We start from the raw sequence: 20,120 nt of genomic DNA, 5'->3' as shown, positions 1-20,120 counted from the left end.
CTATGAAATAAATTAAATTTCAGTTTGTTTTTTATTTATTGGTATCCTCCAAGAAATTATTGGTTTGTATGCTTATTATGAAGGTAAGAAAATGCAAGCAACTCAGTTAAACGTTAGTAAGAAATAATCTTTAAAAAATTGCTTCTAGAAGATAAGGCACCCAATAAAAGTCATGGATCTTATTGAAAAACAACGTGATTAACCTTCAAGTTGGAAGAAAACTTTAGTGCATCCATACTTAAGAGAGTCTTGTATAGAAGCTATGTACAAAAATATGATGGATCATGTGCCAAAATTAGACCTATGACACCAAACATAAAAAGCAAACAATAATGCTGATTTGATTTTGAGGAAATAGAGTGCAAAAGGCCTTACAAGATAACCAACAACCTTGCATTGCAACAATCCTAAACAAATAATTTCATTACATCAGGGATTCCAGGGGAAAAAATCTCAAGTGTTGAACGATATCATGGAATCATTCTAGTTTGATTTAGCATAAATGTTAGCCCTCATACTTTTGTCAGACAAGGAATCCTCTATAGTTAGCCTTAATTATTTAATGTTTCATAGGATGTAAATTTATTACTTATCTATAATGTAATATAAAAAGCTATTGTCTCAACTAATTGATAAAAAAAGAATAACAATCATAATGCTTACCAATGGTGTCATCTTTTCCAAATGCACTAATTGTATTGTGGACTCCCCTACTATTATAGACATTTGTGGGCCCTACAACCCCAAGCATGAAATGTCCATAAACCAAGGGCTCCTAAGTCCCTAAAAGTGTTGTTCTAACCCCTAAAGGAATAAGGTTAACAGATTACAGCTTCTCCCAGAAGTTCTCCATGAGAAACTGCTCAGAATTGGTCAAAACAGGATCATTGCAGCTGCTCCACTGGCTAAGTGCGTTGCATCTCACCTAAATACACTGTGAGGGTGCGTTGCATTTCAAAAGTCCCTTCTGTGGGGTGCGATGGGTGAGAAATGACAAATGGCAGTGTCATTCCGCGAGGTGGAGAGGCAATGGAAGCTTCCAGAATCTTCTCCTGTGACACTTGCCTCACTGAATTTGACCAAGGATGAGTAAGAGGCCATCAGTCTCCAAGTGGAAGCAAGAACTATCAGAGAGAGGACACTAATCAAATCACAAGCTGACTCATCCCCCTTACAGATATCTATATATGGATCCCTCATCCCAGAGATCCAGAGGCTGGAATTTTGCATATTGTAAGGAATTGTTGTTGGTTTCTTGAGACAAACATCAGATTGTTGGGTGATCTAAGTTTTGTTTGAGGTGAAGAGGGGCTTCTTTGCTGGGAGGTTGATGTTGGGTCGGAACAACTAGTTGTAACTCCTCCTGGCTCTTTTCTTCTTTATCAATAAAAGCTATTTGAGTTTTCCTCCATGCTTTTGTATCATTGATGCTTGTTACATTTGTATGGTCAATTTACATATGATCCTAGATTGTTTATGATTATAGATCCATGTCTTTGTATAGTGTTATGCTTCTGTGATCTTACAGGTACTTTGTGAAGCTGGGCGTGCAAGGGAGTAGGTAGCTGAGGACTATCAAAGAAGAGAGGGATCGAATCGAAGGATTAGCGCAAGACAGAGGTTGGTCTTTCTGTTCCTCTCTATCTATAATTCATAAAGGAAAAACAAAAGTAGTTTTTCTCTATTTGTTTCTAAGGTAGCTGTCACACCTTAGTGGGATAGAGCAGTTCTAAATAGACACTTTTCCCTGTAACAAAATGGCGACTCCACTAGGGAACTAATTAGTTTGTTTGTTTATCATTCTTTGTTGTCTATTTCATAAACTTACAAGTAGCATTCGAACTACATTTGCCATAACAAATGCAAAGTAGACAACTGCTACTTCAATCCATCTACTGGATCTGTTTATGATTTAAACAACTGATTCACAAACTATATGATTGCCCTTGTGATAGCTCTTAGATCCTCCTTAGATCTACCCCTGATTGTTGCATTACTGATTGCTTTTTGCTCGGCCAAAACCAAAGAACTGAACTGCAAACTGTGACCCGGAACCCAAACAGAGTCTCATTTCTGGCCCAGCGCAGGTACTGTTCAGAGATTCTGAATTTCAGCGCACTTCCCGAGTGGACAACCTGCGCTGCATTTTAGATTCTCTGTGTTGCAGGTGCGCTGATCAGACTAGCTCTGTGCAATTGTGGCTTCTATGGATCATTCTTTCCAATTCTATTCCTGAATTTTGCTGCCTGTGATCAGTATATGTCTGTTTGAAACCCCTTTTCCTTGTTGTTATTCTGCCTCCTTTGTACAAAAGAATTGTAGATGTTTTTGTGTGTTTGTTGAGTCATTTACAGTTCTCCTTTGCAAAAGTAGCGTAATCGTACTGTCGTCCTTTGATTTGAAATTGTCGCAAGTGTCGATTTCAATCGTAGGAAAGAATTTGATTGCTGTTGATGGTCGATTATCCTGTTACTATTGCTTTTGGTCTGAATTTGTAATTTTCTAGTGTCGAGAACTAGTATTCATTTCAAAATCATAAGGTGTTGTGATCGTCTCCATTTTTTGATTTTGAAAAGAAACTTGTTTATATTTGTCGCTTGAAAAGAAATTCAGATTTGTGCATCAACTTTCTTTTTAGCATCCATATACTAAGAAAGTCGAAAAACAAATACATGCATGTGCATTTGCATATAGACGGTCTGATTGGTTTGATTTAGGAAAGTGCATTTAGAGCGTGCTCTTTTCTCTCTGTGAAAAGATTCTGTCTTTCTTTTCCCTAGTAGCTAGGATTTTCATTGCATAAAGGAGATAAAAAGTTTATTTATCATCTTAGATTGCATTTTAGGAATTACATCTACATCTCGTGGTGAACCCGAAAGGCAAACTTCATAAACAAGATCAACTTAAAATAAATTCAATGAATCTAACAACGCTTTGGAACTTAACTCACAACATTTAGAAGTCTAGGCTAGAGACGTATTTCGGCGTCGTAAAGCCTGGTAACTGTTGTTCTCACTGATGGTTGGGTGATTCCTCCACTTTGAGACGATAAGTGCCAATACGGACTTGTGCTCCCACGTACCGTCGAGTATATTTTTGGAGACCCCAATAGGCTTAATCCTTTATCCATAGGAAGCCGTGTCTGCCGCCTTATCGATCGCAATGCACTGAACACAGCATTCGGGAAGATTGACTGCCATACCGTAAAAAGTATTCTACAGTTTTGCGATTGGTTTGGTACTCCCTCTACCTAGATTTCTAGAGCAGTCCCTTTCGTTCCTTTTCAGACTCCTTAACGGAAAAGGTCCATCTGAGCACTTGTCACTTCAGGCTCATTAAAAATCGAAGGAGACTAGAGTCATCTTTTGTTTTTTCTCGACTCTTAAAAACTGAAAAAACAAGTTGTGTCAAAGCGTCTAAAATTTATTTCAAACAGAATATTCATTACCCCTTTCCTATGTTGATCTTGGGTTGAGAAAATGGAATCCACCAACCAAGGAATTCCCCTTGGAGGAAATCCTAGTCCCTTCTCCTCTTGGGGAGATGTTGGTGCACCCCATATGGCCACATTGTCGCTTCTAGGACTGACAATTGGTTTGCATGTATGGCTCTTCTCAACCTCTGTTGTTCAGAACACCACAATTCCTGAACAATCGAATCAGCAATTAGACGAATCCAGAGTTACCCACCAACCTTCTACTTCCTCTAATTCTTCCTCTCCTCCTTCCTCTTCGCTTGATGGGGCTGGTAAAGCCAAAAGTCAAGTGCCTAAGGAGAAGAAGGAAAAGAAGAAGAAAGAGAAGAATAAGAAGGAGCCAAAAGCGAATGGGGGCAAACGAGTGTCGTCTAGCGAAAATCCACACACTGCACCGACCAGGCCTAAATCGCCATGTGTCATTTGCAAGGGAGACCACTATCACAGAGATTGTCCTTGTATCCCTTGGATCTTAAGGGACTGGTCTCCTCGTTTGCACAACCCGTGTCGTCAACCTCTGATGATCATGTTGAAAACACACCATCAACTAGTGAAAGTGAAGCCCCAGGACAAAAAGGAAAATATAAATTTCCTTGTAAACTGTGCAAAGGCGATCATGCCATCCACCGTTGTCCCTTCTTAGATGAAGCTAAAAGAGTTTTGGACGATCGTCTGGTTTCACTGTTACGACTTCCTCCTGGATATAAAAAACTCTTGCCGAGTCCGTCACTAGTTGAAAATCCAGCTGGCCCACTCAGGTGGTCGGCCGAAGCATCTATCATTGAAGATAAACCATCTGAACCCATACCAGACGAAAGTCAAAAGGTCGAGGCGGTAGTTGACCCGGTCTTGCCTTCAGAGGTTCCATATTCAGATGATACAGTCACGGAAGAGAACAAGGATGACACCATCCAAATTCTTTTCATAAGCACAGACTCCAACGAACATGGGGGCAATTTACCCATTCCTTTACCGCAGGAAGGAAGTTCGTCAGAGTCATACCCGGGCGTCTATTCGGTCCCACCTCCAAGCAACCTAGTTGTCTCCTTTGACTGGAATCAACTAGGCAGACCTCGTTTACCAGCTAGTATACCATTCTCAATTATTGTTCAAATATATAGAATGGTTATGGCTGGTACCATCATAGATGAAGGGGCTTCTGTGAGTATCCTTTCCTCAACGGCTTGGAAAGCGCTTGGTTCACCATCACTTTTGCCTGAGATGAGAAATCTAATAGGCTTTGATAAAGGAACCAGTCGACCATTAGGGATCCTTCCCAATGTGCCCATAACATTGAGAGGGAAAACCGTTCACATGAACGTGATGGTAGTTCAAGGACCCCTGGATTACAATCTACTCCTTGGACGAGACTATATTTATTGCATGAGAGCCATTGTCTCATCACTCTTTAGAGTGATGTGTTTTCCACACGAAGGAAGAGTGGTCAAGCTCGTAGACCAGCTTTCATTTCCCGGATCATGCATAGCAAATAGTCATATACCATCCCTAAATGGTCTTTTCACGCAAGAAATGTCTCAATATCCAGTCCGTCCACCCGATGAGCACGAGTGATTCGAGGGGACATGATTGAAACCCAGGGGGCATGCACCCTGGTCTACTTCAGCAGGAAAACTTCGGGTATAGGGTAGGTTTCCGCGAGAGAATATGACCTCCGTACTCCCATCCGTGATTGGAAGAGGGAGTTGGACTGGAATAAGATCCTCTTGTCAAAGTTATGTGGGTTGGCGGGCATCGCCGCTCACCTTTGTTTATTTCAGTAGACATCGCCGGAGAAGTGTTTTGTTTACGCGCTAAATAGAACAATCTTTGGGTAGCCTGAAAGAGGTATACCTTTCCTGATAAAACAAATGTTTTGTCAGCTCGAATAGAAGGTGACCTTGAAACTCTATTTTATACCTGGGGGCATGCAAGCCTTTTGGTATGCAAGCGAAGAGCGACTATTTATTTTTTTAAATTTGTAGGACCTCTAACCCTTTAAACTCGTAGGATTGGTCGTTTGCTAACTTGCATAAGGAAAGGATGTGGGGCAAAACTCTAAAAGTTGTCCTTTTATATGAGACATTCTTATCACACGACTGGATTAATCGAGCAGTTTTAGCACATAGTTCAAGCTCGTTAAAAAATAAACATAAGACATGAGCAAATGTTTCCACCCGCGTTTAAGCTCGTTAAAAAATGAACTATTCCCCGGTAAATAACCATCGTGAATGTAGTACTTCAACCATTAAAGCCTTGGTCGTGTTTGCACCGTCACCTCCACTTTTTGATTGGCCGATCATTCACCTCCATTTGATTGTTTACCCATTTTGAGGAACAGCTGTGAAGAGTGATTTCACTAGCCATCCTTGTGACACTGCCGTGATTGGAAAATTCCAAACCTTACCTGAAATCAGCTACTACCCGTTTTATCACTTGTTCCTCAAAATATGAGTCTCCTTTAAGCTTTTTTCAACTGACTCGTAAAATATGAAAAGATTGCCGAGCCATTGGCCTCTCCAGCTCATTAAAGGGACAGGAAGTGCTATCCCTCCTCTATATTTTAATCTTTTTGGACCTGAGGGATTATTACACAAAAAGATCGAGCGCTTGTTTTGTTCGGCTCGTTAAAAGTATCGAAAATTCATCCCTTCTGTATTGTTTTATACCTTTTTGGACTTAAGGGATTAGATGACGAAAAAGGAATTTTGGAGTTACCTTTACGTTCCTTTTCAGACTCTCTAAAATTGAAAAGGATGAGTTATCTTTGTCGTTAAACTCGTTAAAAATATTAATAGCGACAAACTTGTCTATAGACGAGAACGAGTTTCACTATCGCTAGGCTCGTTAAAACATAGCGATGGGTTTGCCCGAAGGGCAAATTATAGAACAAGCATATGTTATCCTCCTCAAGCTTTACAAAAATAAAGAGGTACTGGTCAGCAATGACTAGGGAAAAATTGGGAAGAAAACTTAAAGAAACTTTGTTGGTAGCAAGTCGCTCTTGAACATGACACTTCCGCTCCGTGTCCGAGTCGGGTTGGGTTGTTTCATTCACCGGTCACATCACCATGGTCACACCATACCATCCACATTTGGGGTTAATGCTACCAATCCATCACATCAGTGTCGCCGATATGTTCAAGAGAAGTCATTCAGAGAATTCACCTGTGTCTCACCCACTACCATACATTATACTCCATTCTTTCATGACCGCCACCCTGAACCTTATATCACCAGATCATTTTCACCTCCATTGAAATCATTTGCTCCGTTCCATGTCATTGATGTGGGATTCATTAAGGCCCTCCTGTGACAGATCACTTCTTGTCGACATCAGCTCATTATCCAAGAAGTTGATCTAGGAACACCCCATTCAGTACTTTGAAGCTTGCATGCCTCAATGGCAAGTTTCTCACTTCCGGCGACAGGTTTACATCAATGGCCTTCGACCGAAAGATTTTGCGTGGTGTTCATCGCCAAGTCCTTTATTCACACCACGTGAATTGTACTACAGTACCTTGAGGGTCATTATCATTACCAGTGATTCCTCTCGCTCTTGTTAACAGTTTACATCATTGACTGGTAATCAAGCGATGTCTTTCCATGTTCGACTTCAAAACATTTCTCACATGGATCGACTTGTACTTTGAGTGAAGATCGGACGAGATTGAAGACCCTGGATCTAGTTTCATCCATCCGGGCTGCGATATATATTCAGGGAAATAAAGACATTAAATGTACATCATTGCTGCACAGATAATCATCCACTCAAAAGGATGATGGCTCTATCATAATCATCAGTCTACACTCAGACGATTGTCTGTCCTATGTACATGAGAATGAATTTATAAAGTTGAGCATGGGAATGCCCGCCTCAGCTAGATCATGAAAAAAGTACGAAGATAATGTATTGTATTGTATCTTATTACAAGTCTCCTCCCAGCATTGAAAGAACTTCGGATCCTCATAATAAAGCATTTCACCCGACACCAAAAGATTAACGGCCTTATACTTTAGGGGGCAACTGTTATAGAAGTTTTTGGGCCCTACAACCCCAAGCATGAAATGTCCATAAACCAAGGGCTCCTAAGTCCCTAAAAGTGTTGTTTTAACCCCTAAAGGAACAAGGTCAATAGATTACAACTTCTCCCAGAAGTTCTCCATGAGAAACTGCTCAGAATTGGTCAAAACAGGATCATTGCAGCTGCTCCACTGGCTAAGTGCGTTGCATCTCACCTAAATACACTGTGAGGGTGCGTTGCATTTCAAAAGTCCCTTCTGTGGGGTGCGATGGGCGAGAAATGACAAATGGCAGTGTCATTCCGCGAGGTGGAGAGGCAATGGAAGCTTCCAGAATCTTCTCCTGTGACACTTGCCTCACTGAATTCGACCAAGGATGAGTAAGAGGCCATCAGTCTCCAAGTGGAAGCAAGAACTATCAGAGAGAAGACACTAATCAAATCACAAGCTGACTCATCCCCCTTACAGATATCTATATATGGATCCCTCATCCCAGAGATCCAGAGGCTGGAATTTTTCATATTGCAAGGAATTGTTGTTGGTTTCTTGAGACTAACATCATATTGTTGGGTGATCTAAGTTTTGTTTGAGGTGAAGAGGGGCTTCTTTGCTGGGAGGTTGATGCTGGGTCAGAACAACTGGTTGTAACTCCTCCTGGCTCTTTTCTTGTTTATCAATAAAAGCTATTTGAGTTTTCCTCCATGCTTTTGTATCATTGATGCTTGTTACATTTGTATGGTCAATTTACATCTGATCCTAGATTGTTTATGATTATAGATCCATGTCTTTGTATAGTGCTATGCTTCTGTGATCTTACAGGTACTTTGTGAAGTTGGGCGTGCAAGGGAGCAGGTAGCTGAGGACTATCAAAGAAGAGAGGGATCGAATCGAAGGATTAGCGCAAGACAGAGGTTGGTCTTTCTGTTCCTCTCTATCTATAATTCATAAAGGAAAAACAAAAGTAGTTTTTCTCTGTTTGTTTCTAAGGCAGCTGTCACACCTTAGTGGGATAGAGCAGTTCTAAATAGACACTTTTCCCTGTAACACCTACCATCGAACTAAATTGTATTTTGAGGTGGTGGTTGTGGCATTGAAGCATTGTATAAGTTTCCATTCACTACCTAGTAAACGAGAAGAAAAAATTTAGGCCATTCAACATCTAGACAAATAACACTAAAATAATATTTTAAATAATTTAAACCTCTCCTAGTTAGAGTGAGTAGAAAAATAAATAACATGGCAAAACCAGATGATATTTTACTAGATTCATATCTAGATCTTAGTAGATGAACCAAAAAAATTGGTTTCTCACTCATAACCCAAACCTGGGGTAGACCTTGTATTTTATGATGATTCATATAATTTTTATAATTACCCATCACAATTTTCATTCCGCATATGGTCTTGCAAATCAGTAGAACTTGAAGCTAAGCTTGAAACAAAGGCATGCTATGTTATTCCTGATAATCCAAGAAATAGAAGATTTGATACAAACAACCCTGATACTTGTAATCCTGGTCTAGGAAGCCTTGACATTGGAAGGCTTGGTCCGGGTATTCCAGACAAGGGAAATGTAGCTTGGCAACAAATTGTGGAACTGGAAATTTCGATACATGCATGAAGGAAATGACATAATAGGTCAACCTGAAGTGGCAACCATATATAGCATTCCCATGTTGTATACCATGCATATGCCCATTCCCATATCAGACGGATGTGCCATCTGTGGTATGCTACATACCTACAGGAAACACAAATGGAGGCACACCCATTTGACCTCCCATTGAAATTATCTATGATGTAAAAGAAGAAAAAGTTGACATTATCAAATGAGGAAGAAAAATATGTAGTATCATAACTAATATACTTTGAAATGACAACCGATCTCTTTCATCATATATAAATATTTTAATTATGCTTGCAATTGAATTGTTTTCAAGTACTCCATTGCTTCATCCAACATCAAAGAGTTGTCCCATTGAAATCACACACAACAAGTATCAACAAAAGAAGAAAATCTTCTAATAGGCATAAAACCTTAGTAAATTAAAGGTTCATAATTAAAATAATACCCTAAATCAGGGAATGATTATTATTTCTATTTGAGTTAAGAGAATTGCAAAAACAAAAACCTAGGTGAGGGATAAAAATATTAAGTTTTACTATCAAATGCTTTGATACCCTAAATTACATAGTACAAGACTTTGCACCAAAATACCTAACCTTAAATGATTTGAAGAAGGGCATTGCATGGCATGTAATTCATAATCAGCAAAGAGAGTATAGAGTGTTAACTTGTTGGAGTGAAAAGCATATGTTTGCATAAGGAAATCATCATAATAAAGTTCAAACAAGTGTGAGGCAATAAATACCAGATGTTCATCACAAGACACAATTGTTTCCAACAAGCAATAAGGTCAACGAAAACATTGGGGAAAAACAATTTTAACTAATAAGACCTAGACATTACCTGTGGTAAATGTCTTTTGTAATAAAAAATAAAGCCATCATCTAGATAAGTCTTTTGTAATATCCTTTCTTTTCCATTCATCTGTAATAAGAGAGATGAGAAGCTTGTAGTAGAAGATGATCATGTGTAAAGTGTCATCACATTCTTTTCTTTGAGTGATGAAGGATTAATGCTAATCTCATCTAAGCCCTCCCATCAGACAAAACACTCAAAAGGTTATCTTCACAGTTACTTAATTGATGCTCAGAACTTCCAGTCACTTCAAGAAGCACAATATTTCACATTTGAGAGAATACCGCAAGAACTTTTCAATATAAAGAGAGCAATACACACTAGCTAAGTTAATATTTCTTCATATTGCATTAAGATTATGATCTGAACTAGTCAATCTCCTTCAAATATTTTACCATGAATTCAGTGTAGTCTATCCCAACTAAGTGACTTATGTGGGTGATTTATAAAGCTTCCTTAGCAGCCTCTTATATATCCGTTGCACGAGATATATGCAAAAAAATTTGGTACATTCTCTTAAATGACAACCACTGCATCAAATCTAGACAAGGGATAATAAATGGTAGGAATATATTTTTCAAGGCCATTCCATGAGCCCTGAACGTCTTATTTTGAGGAAACACCCAGAATGGAAAGGAGGAATCAATCCATTATAGAAAAAGGCCTCTTTGAAAATGGTCTTATATCTCAACCATCTCTCAAAAAACTCAAGAAAGAAAGCATTCAATAACATTACATTCATTACATTCTACAAGAACTCTATGACCTAAAAAATTCTTGAATGCGTCATCAATAATGATGGAGACAGTAGCAAGGATGTTGTTGGAAGTGTATTACCAACTACCATGAGAGAGGTATTTACACCCTGTGCACACTTAAAGCATGTTATTTCTGGTTGCATATGATTGCTCTAAAGTTTTTCATGGATAAATTGGAGGTCATATTCTCTATCATTATTAAAAAAAAAAAGAAAAAAAAAAAAATTAATGAAATAAATATATATATAAAAATGAACTCGATGGACCATGTGGGCTTTTAAATGAAAGCCATGTTCCTCACCACTTTGTATCCACAACATACAATGCAAGCTTGAACCATGCCACTTAACATTTTGTCATGTTAGTATGCATATATGGAGATAAAATGGTTGTCATGTTAATATGATACAAAATTCAAACCTCGAATCCACCTATGTTGGGTCCCTATAATACTAGTGATTACCCCATTACTATTGTAGTTATACCCCTTATTTATATTGTGGTGCCTCTATTACCCCCATGTTGTTATTTCTGTGCCCCATAGAATCCCTCTATTGTTATTTTTGTGGCTTTATATTATTATTGTTAGGTCGGCTGGATTATATTGTGACTCCTTAGAATCCTATTATAGAAAGGAGGTTTTTTCATTTGTATCATCTAAGAATTGTTCATTTATGTAATGTAAAGGAGGTTGCCCCCTCGAAGAGGCTGAATTATAAGGCGTTGATCTATCTTTTCTATCTTTTCTTGAGCTGGTTTCATAACATTTGGTATCAGAGCTTTGGATTCTAGGGTTTCGCTGCTCCAAACAGGTCATCGTGGCATTTTCGCTATAACTTTTTTCTGTGACGTTTCAAAATTCACAGAAAAACCCATTTGAGAAGAAATCGTGCTGAACCTTGGGTCCGAATTTCAGAGATTTTCGCGCGATATTTGCGGAGATATGATCTGAGGAAGTTGGTCTTTTTGCAGACTCCTTAATTACATTCAAAACAGGTGACATGGGGAAAATCGTCATAACTTTCTCTCTGGGTATTGGATTGAAATTTCGTAAGAAGGTACAGAAAGAGGACGGACTGTAGTTTCTTGTATGTGTGTTTTAGATCTAGAGGTTGAAACAGTGACTCGTGGCACGTCATACAAGTTCGCTCTACTGAACTAGTCTAAAAGCAAGTCACTGTGGGAGATTTCACATAACTCTTCCTTGGAGAATCCAATTTGGGTCAGACTTGTGGCATTGGAAAGAGAATGCAGAAGGCTACTACAAATCGCAATTTCAGAATTGGATGATCTGAAATTACAGAGATACATCAGATTCAATATCGAGCTTATATAAAGTGAAAAAAGGTGTGTAGTTTTTTTTTAATTTTTTGTGTAAGCTTGGTTTAACAGAATTCAAAGGGCATAGTAAAGCATTATTATCGGTAACTGATGCCCCGAGGAAAGAAAATGCAAACACCTAGTAAGGAACCTGAAAGCTCTAGCATGACTCATGAAGAAGAGGAAGAAATGCTACATGATATATCAAAATTACAAGAACAAGTGCAACAAATGTCACACTCACAAAAGCTAACAGAAGCTAAGATAAATGGCGTGGAAGCTAAGATGGACAATTTGAAGATAGATTTGAAGACAGATTTGAAGAGAGACATGGCAAATTTGAAGACAAATTTGAAGACAGACATGGCAGATTTGAAGACAGATTTGACAAATTTTCTACAAGAAATACTTACTAATGGTGAAAAGTTTGTAAAGGAAACTCATGATGTGAACAAAAGTAATGTTAATCATGATTCCATAGACTCTAATGTTGGATCAAAGACCCACCATATTCCAAAAATCGATATGAGGAAGTTTGATGGCAAGGATCCCACCACATGGATATTACAGATGGAGCAGTTCTTCGATCTCAATAATGTGAAAAACACACAAAAGGTACGTATGGCAACTGTATATTTGGAACCAAATCAGTTTGTATGGTATCAATGGCTTTGCTCTCGTAAACAATTTATCACTTGGGCAATTTTTACGAAAGAATTGATAGCACATTATGAAGATACAAAAAGCAACACTTTTTTTAGCCAATTGATAAGTCTCAAACAAAAGGGTTCAGTAATGGAGCACATTGAGGAGTTCCAAAAATTGAACATAAGGGTAAAAGATATTCCAGAGGAGCATAGGATTGATGTGTTCATAGGGTATTTAAAGGATAATATCCAACATGATGTTCGCCTTTGGGAACCTGATTCATTAGAGAAGGCATTCAGGTTAGCAAGAAAAATGGAAAGCAAAATTATGGCAACCAGGAAGCATACCACTCACAACTATAAAGACGGAAGTGTTGTTGCCCCTAGTCTTCCACAACCTATAAGGTTGACACCACAACAATTGGAAGAAAAAAGAGCAAAAGGGCTTTGTTACAGTTGTGATAGCAAATACACTAAAGGTCATAAGTGTGCTGAGAAGAAATTATTCTACATAGATTGTGAAGAGGAAGAAGAAAAGGAGCAAGAAAGGTCAAAAGAAGAAGATATACTCCAGGAACAAAGCCTAGATGAAGAACAAATAAATTGACCATATCTTGTAATGCATTGGTGGGAATTACCACTCCTCAAACCATCAAGATAGAAGGACAAATCAAGAAGAAAAAGGTAATAGTGTTGATTGATTCAGGAAGCACCCACAATTTTATTCATTGTAGGGTAGCAAAAGAATTGAATTGCTTCCTATATCCAGCACCAGAGTGTCAAGTGATGATTGCAAATGGAGGAACAATAAATTACTTTGGAAGGTGCCATAATATCAAGCTATCCATGGGAGAATATGTATTGACTAGCCCAATGCTTTCCATTCCAATGGGAGGTGCTGATGTTGTACTAGGAGTCCAATGGCTACAATCCTTGGGTACAATAGCTTTTAATTTTCAAGAATTTTCATCAAATTTTCTACGGAAGGAAAGGAAGTTGAATTAAGGGGTATTGCAGGGAAACCAGGAAAGATAATCAGCTCTAATGGTATGAAAAAGCTTCTAAAAAAGGAGCAAAGAGGTGTAATTGCACAATTATGTTCGCTAGATGTTTCCACATCGGAATCATCTATTTCTCCAGATCTCCAAAAAGTCCTGGACAATCATTCCAAGGTATTTGAGACTCTCAAAGGTCTCCCACCTATGCGTGATCATGATCATGCTATTCATCTGATTCCAGGAAGTGTTCCTCCAAACATCAGGCCGTACAGATATTCCTATTTCCAAAAAAGTGAAATTGAACGTATGGTTGCAGAAATGATAGAGGTTGGTATAATTCAACCAAGTCAAAGTTCTTTCTCTGCTCCAGTAGTATTGGTGCACAAGAAGGATGGATCATGGCGCATGTGTCCGGATTATAGTGAGCTCAACAAGCTCACTATTAAAGATAAGTTCCCCATTCCTGTCATTGATGAATTACTGGATGAATTGCATGGATCAATTTACTTCACCAAGTTGGATCTTCGTTCGGGATATCATCAAATCAGAATGAAGATTGAAGACATTCCGAAAACGACATTTAGAACTCATGAGGGTCATTATGAATTTTTGGTCATGCCTTTTGGCCTTACTAATGCACCTTCAACATTTCAAGGTTTGATGAATTCAATTTTCAAACCATTCCTTAGAAAATTTGTGTTAGTATTTTTTGATGATATACTAATCTACAGCAAGTCTTGGAAGGATCATGTTGAACATGTTGACAGGGTGCTACAACTATTGGAGGAAAAACAATTATATGCAAAAAGATCCAAATGTTTCTTTGGAGTCTGTTGTGGCAAGCAACAACCCCCCCCCCCCCCCCCCCCCCTTAGTTCATTTGAGTGTTGACCAAAATACTTAAATGAATGGGGACCCTTAGTTAATTTTTAGAAAAAACAAGAGTTTCCTTCCCTCAAGATAATGTTACCATCATGGGCTTAGGTAAGTCTTTTGAACATTTTAAAACCTAAGTCTATGATAAAGAGAAAATCTTTAAAGTTGCGTTGCAAAGGATAGGAAATACCTCTATTTCTCTTTAAAATGCGGTATGTGCAAGATCCTCGTGTTAAGAATAACATCGCATCGCAGCAAAGTAATACCCATAAAGAAAAACTTAAAGATTCGCCGATCTGCGATCACGCCAATCGCAAGATCGCATATCGCAGAAATGAACCAACATGATTTGGCAAACATCAAAGTTCTGCGATCTGCGATGTTGCGATCGCTGTGATATTACACCCATGCGATTTGCGATGGTGCGATTTGCGATGGTGCGACTTGCAATCGCGCGCTATGCGAGCTTACGTAAGCAAATCATAAATCACTTCATTACGAATCCTTCGGGCACGCCATTCAAAGAAAAGCCACTTACCATAATCTGACTCGAAATCATGCGCTTTTAATGATAGTAAATGAATTAGTTGTCAGTTATTAAATGGATTAAAGACGTGTGCCTTGGTAGAGATTTACTTCACGTAAGGTGGCATATTTGATACATCTGCTGCATTTAAAACTCTCCCATCACCTTTCTGGATCAGTCATTTCCATTTCACTCGTAATTTGCAGGAACGAAGAGCTAAGACGATTCAAACACAGACGCAGGAAGAAATGGGAAAGAAACACAAAGCTCAAAGCTCCGAAGCAAAGGAAAAGACGAAGGAGATGGCGCCTTTGTATACAGACATAGCCTGTAACAAAGACGCGGGAATATCAATATGGGAAAGCATGTACAAGCTGCTAGAAGAGGAAAATCCTAGAATAATGAAGGTTACTGCTGTCGCGGGTGCACTGCGCTCTTCTGAGGCGTCCTTAGAGGACCTAGCATGTTCATTTCTTCACAGAATAGTGGCAAGACCCAAAATCCTACCATATACGGATATGATCAAGTGGATACTAGACGATGCAGACATGAACCACAGACAATTCAAAGTTTAAGGACATGGGCTCATCGGATCGTTTGCTACTCAAGACTTGAAGCTTATGTATCATCTTCCTAAACCGCAAGTGACCTATAACGCACAATTCGTTAAGAAGTTTGCGACGGAAAACCCAGACCTATCAGACACCACCAAAGATTGGTCTAGAAAAGAAGAGCCGCTCAAAAAGGACAAAAACGGTATGTACAGCACTGGTTCCCTCACGTCTCCATATTGTTTTCTTGCGGCCATGCTCTGTAGGTTATTTGGGATGCCGGATATCAACAAGTTTTCGTCTGAATGGCTACCATTAATTGATGCTGCCACAAACGCCGATATTGTAGATTGGGCCAAAATTCTTTCTGATAATCTTTACACGGCTGTTATCAATTACCAGTCTAAAAGATCCTTGTCTCAAAGGGTCTATCCTCCTTTTTATCTGTCTACATATGTTATGGATTCTGTTTGTCTTGTGTCTAAATTCCCTATTATGGGTTGGAAATGGACTACCCAAGACCCATTGCCTATCCATGTTTATCATAAGGTGTTATGGGATTCTCAGTTTTCCCCTCACTTCTATCAGATTTGCCACGGGCTTATTTTTCCCTTGTATAGAATAATGTATGATAAAGACCCCCCGAGGTGCTCTCCCGAGGCACAAATCGACATCATCCCCATCGCGAGATGGTTCGGGGAAGAATGGTTTACTTATGTTAGAGTTTTTGGAAGCACTGTACCTCCACATGTCCTACCTCTATATATCCCTGATAAACTTTTGGCTCGGGAAATTGCTTATCAAACTTGTTCAGAAGGTGGCCTGATCAAAGACCTAAAAGACAAAAAGAAGGCCATATGGCCTCAATTTCCTGTAGCTTGTGGGGCCTTCTCATTGTTCGATGTAGGACACGCTTTCAGCGAAGTGGAGAATGTGACGTGTCTTCAATTATTTAAATTCCCAGCAAGGCCATTTGACCCAAATGATATTGCCCAAGAGTTCACAACGAACGTCAAAATAAGAGTGTTCTCTGGAAAGAAAGATTTGTTTGATGATCTATTTTAGAATAAAAGTTCGCTCCAAGAAATTTTGCAGGAAGCTCGGTCGAGGTTGTCTCCAGATGACCTCCAAAGATTCATGTTATACAGGGAAAGAAGGCTGGCCAGTATTCTGCTAGAGAAGCTGCGACTGCCTGCTAGAGAACCAACTCCGAGCATTAGTCTCAATGAAAACTCTAGCACTTCCAAATCTAAATCCAACACTGCGCAAGAACTGCCTGAGCATCCTAAAGAGTTTGGATACGACCAAGGAAAAAGCGAAGAAACAACTAAGGATATAGCTCAGTCAAGTGCAATGTCTCAACAACAAGTTATCGCCTCCCTGCCAAGAGATGTCCCCCCTCCTGTCATCGAAGCACCGCTCGTCACAACAGAACTGGACAAAGAATGGGAAACCTTCAATGAATTGATCAATCTTGAAGGGAAAGCCCCGAAAACACCTGTGAACAATACACAGGTAGTGCAAGAAGTGGTCCCGACCATAGTCAGCAGTGTCACAGAAACGGAGCACGTTCCTATCGCTCCACCTTCTGAGCTTCTACTTAATGTAGAAGAAATTCCCCCACTGGATGTATTCTATAGTCCCCAACACAAAGCGGTTGTAAGGAGGCAGAGAAAGAAAAGAAAACTAGAAAATACACTGCCACAAGATGCTGGACAGTTGGATGTCTTATGGAAAGACCCCAATAATAACCTAACTGAAAACCTTACTAAGCTGTCTCAGATCGCAGGAGCATATGCTTCTGCAACTATTGATAAGGCATCGGAAGTTCAGTAGCTATTGAAAGAACAAGAAGACCAGATACAGCTGCTATAACAACAGTTGCAACAAGCCAATGCTAACATTGAAGCTTCCAAACAGCTCGAGAAGCTGCAGGAAGACTTTCAACAGATGCAGATAGGCTATCAAAGAAGTCTCGACGAAAAAGGAAAACAATTGCAGACTTTACAAGAAATGCATAAAGATGAGCCTAAGCTGGCAGAATTTGTTTTAGAAACTATTGGCTTTTATGAGCAACTACTGCAGCAACAGGAAGAGTTGGGACGTAAAATATCACAGTGGAGTCACTATTGCGAGCTGAGCGATAAAATCACCAATCAGGTGGTAGATTTGCGGAGTGACTATGATCAGAGTGACAGAAGGGTGACGAAATATTTAACTTGGCAGGATGATGATGAAGGAAGAAGAGCAGGTGCACCCAGGATAATCGAAAACCATAAAGAACTGCTTTTTAATAAATGGGACGATCAAATCAGGCAGGCGGAGCAGGCAGTGGAGACAGCGGCTACACAGGCAAACATTCTCATCGACTGTGTAAATGAGAATTTACACAGGGCCAATTTAATCGCAGAGACCACCCCAGGGTATCTACCAAAGAGGTTACAACTGGAAGCAGAATGGAAGCAGAAAGCACAGGCAAAAGAGAGAGCAATCCACGCATTAGCCAGGTTGAATTGGGAATGTTATTGGACGTACTTAGTCAAGCCGCACAGCCAATGGATGATGGTGAAATGCATCAAAAACGCGGCCAAAAAAATAGCGCCAACTCTCATAGATGTTGTTTTCGCAGCATAGCTCAGCGCCGAAATCAGTCAACCGACTCTTCTTAAGCCTATGCTGGATACTTGCAACTTTAAGGACCAAGTTCAGAAGTAGCCTTACTTAGAATGTTGTTTTTTCTTTTTAACTAGATTAGAAAAAGGACGGTCATTTGAAAACCGCATCCTAAATTTTGTAATAATACTATTATTAGAATTAGGAAGTAGTATTTTAACCCTTCTCATGCATTTAGAGAAGGGTCCAGAAATTTGTCAAAAAACTTGTCCTCAGAACATGCACTTCTGCACCCTCGGAGGAGGTTTTGATGAATGGATGGATCGAGATTTATTAATGTTTGCATTTAATGTCTGCTACTGATGTTGCACTTTTGTACTCTTAGTAGATGTTAGAACAAGTAGAGATAAATCGTTATTGCTTGAAGCTTATGAGTGGAACCAGTCATAAATGGTACTTTTATCTCTTGACCTGTTTCTGTTCATATTCTTAAAGTGATATGCAGTTTTCAGTTATTTATACGTTAATGCATGAATGTGTGGGTTACCATTTGGCACTTCTGTACGGTGGAGTCGTTTATTTGTGCTTGATATATGAATAACTTATTATGTGATATGCTGTTCACAACTGTTTTGCTTAACTTCTTACACAGAATGGTTTATCTTAATTGATTTCTATTCTTATGATAGCTGAATGATCTTTATTACCAGTTATTATTTGAAATCTCTTTAGATCACATAACAGAAGAAATACACCCCGGGTCAGCGTAGATTAGATGTGTTGTTTCTCATTAGATTACAGTAGCATGGAGTTAGTTTAGAAGTTTGATTTAAATTAGATTAATATACTCTTAGATGAACAGCATCCAACTCTACACACACACACACACCCCTTATATTGGGAAACTGGTCCCATCATCCCCAGTCGGACCCGCTATACCAAACGGATAAGGAGCTGCCAACCAAGGTCCGGACCGGGTGGGTATCCCCCTTGTTGTCGACCCGATTTTCGGGGCCTCAACATATTTGGCGCTAGAAGGAGGGCCTGAACATAGTGTCTGTTGGAATGTTTTCCAATTGTAAAATTTGAATCAGGATGGCTGCTCATAAAATTCCTATTTGGAGTTGCATCCATGTTCCTACCTCTTGCAACACTCCACCAGAAGTGGTAAGACTCTTGTCTCAGGTAAAGTTCAACGGTAAGAATAATTCTTTTGCTTTTAATCATGCTCTTCAGTTTATTCAAAAAGTTTCAAGTTCTGATATTCAGAGAATTGATGAAGGTGTTTTGTGCAGGATTTTTACTCTTACATTCACAGCGGAAGCTAGAAAATGGTGTAGAACCCTCCCAGTTGCATCGATTCACAGCTGGGACCAATTCGTCGAGACTTTCATTTTTGAATTTGATTATTATGACTATGACCAGGTATATGATGAAATTGATTACCTACGAAAACAAGATGAATCTGTTAGGGATTTTAATATGCGATTTCATCTTAATTATCTAAAGTATGATCTTGAAAGTGAACTCACGGATGAAGAATCTTCAGATTATGCTGAGTATTCCCTACCTCCTATGTCTAATCAAGCAGAAATTAGTTCAACCTTTGTTTCATTTTCTTCTAATGTGCATGAGGATTCCAAGTCGAATACACAAATCATCCATGATGAAGAAAGTCCACAAAGCCTAGGAGTCATGCATGCTCTAATGCAAGAAGACAAAAGCGAGAATGCTGGAGGAAAGCCTACCTTGGAACCAGGAGATGACTTTGATACAAGGTCAGATAATATCATTGCAAATCAACATATGCAGATGCCAAGGTTAGAACAACAAACTATTTCTCTTTCAAAAAGT

The 20,120-nt window shown here is 39.2% G+C and overlaps 1 pseudogene; it reads right to left on the bottom strand.

The window, feature by feature from the left end:
* Nucleotides 1-625: 625 nt before the first annotated feature.
* On the bottom strand, nt 626-9,458 carry LOC149142966 (uncharacterized; annotated as a pseudogene).
* Between the last annotated feature and the right edge of the window lie 10,662 nt (nt 9,459-20,120).

Source organism: Pinus tabuliformis, chromosome X (genome assembly GCF_031772625.1).
Source record: "Pinus tabuliformis cultivar Carrire ecotype Pingquan chromosome X, CPIR1, whole genome shotgun sequence".
Lineage (NCBI taxonomy): Eukaryota > Viridiplantae > Streptophyta > Pinopsida > Pinales > Pinaceae > Pinus > Pinus tabuliformis.
The sequence above is the reverse complement of the archived record's forward strand: the minus strand, read 5'-3'. Positions and strand labels throughout refer to the sequence as shown.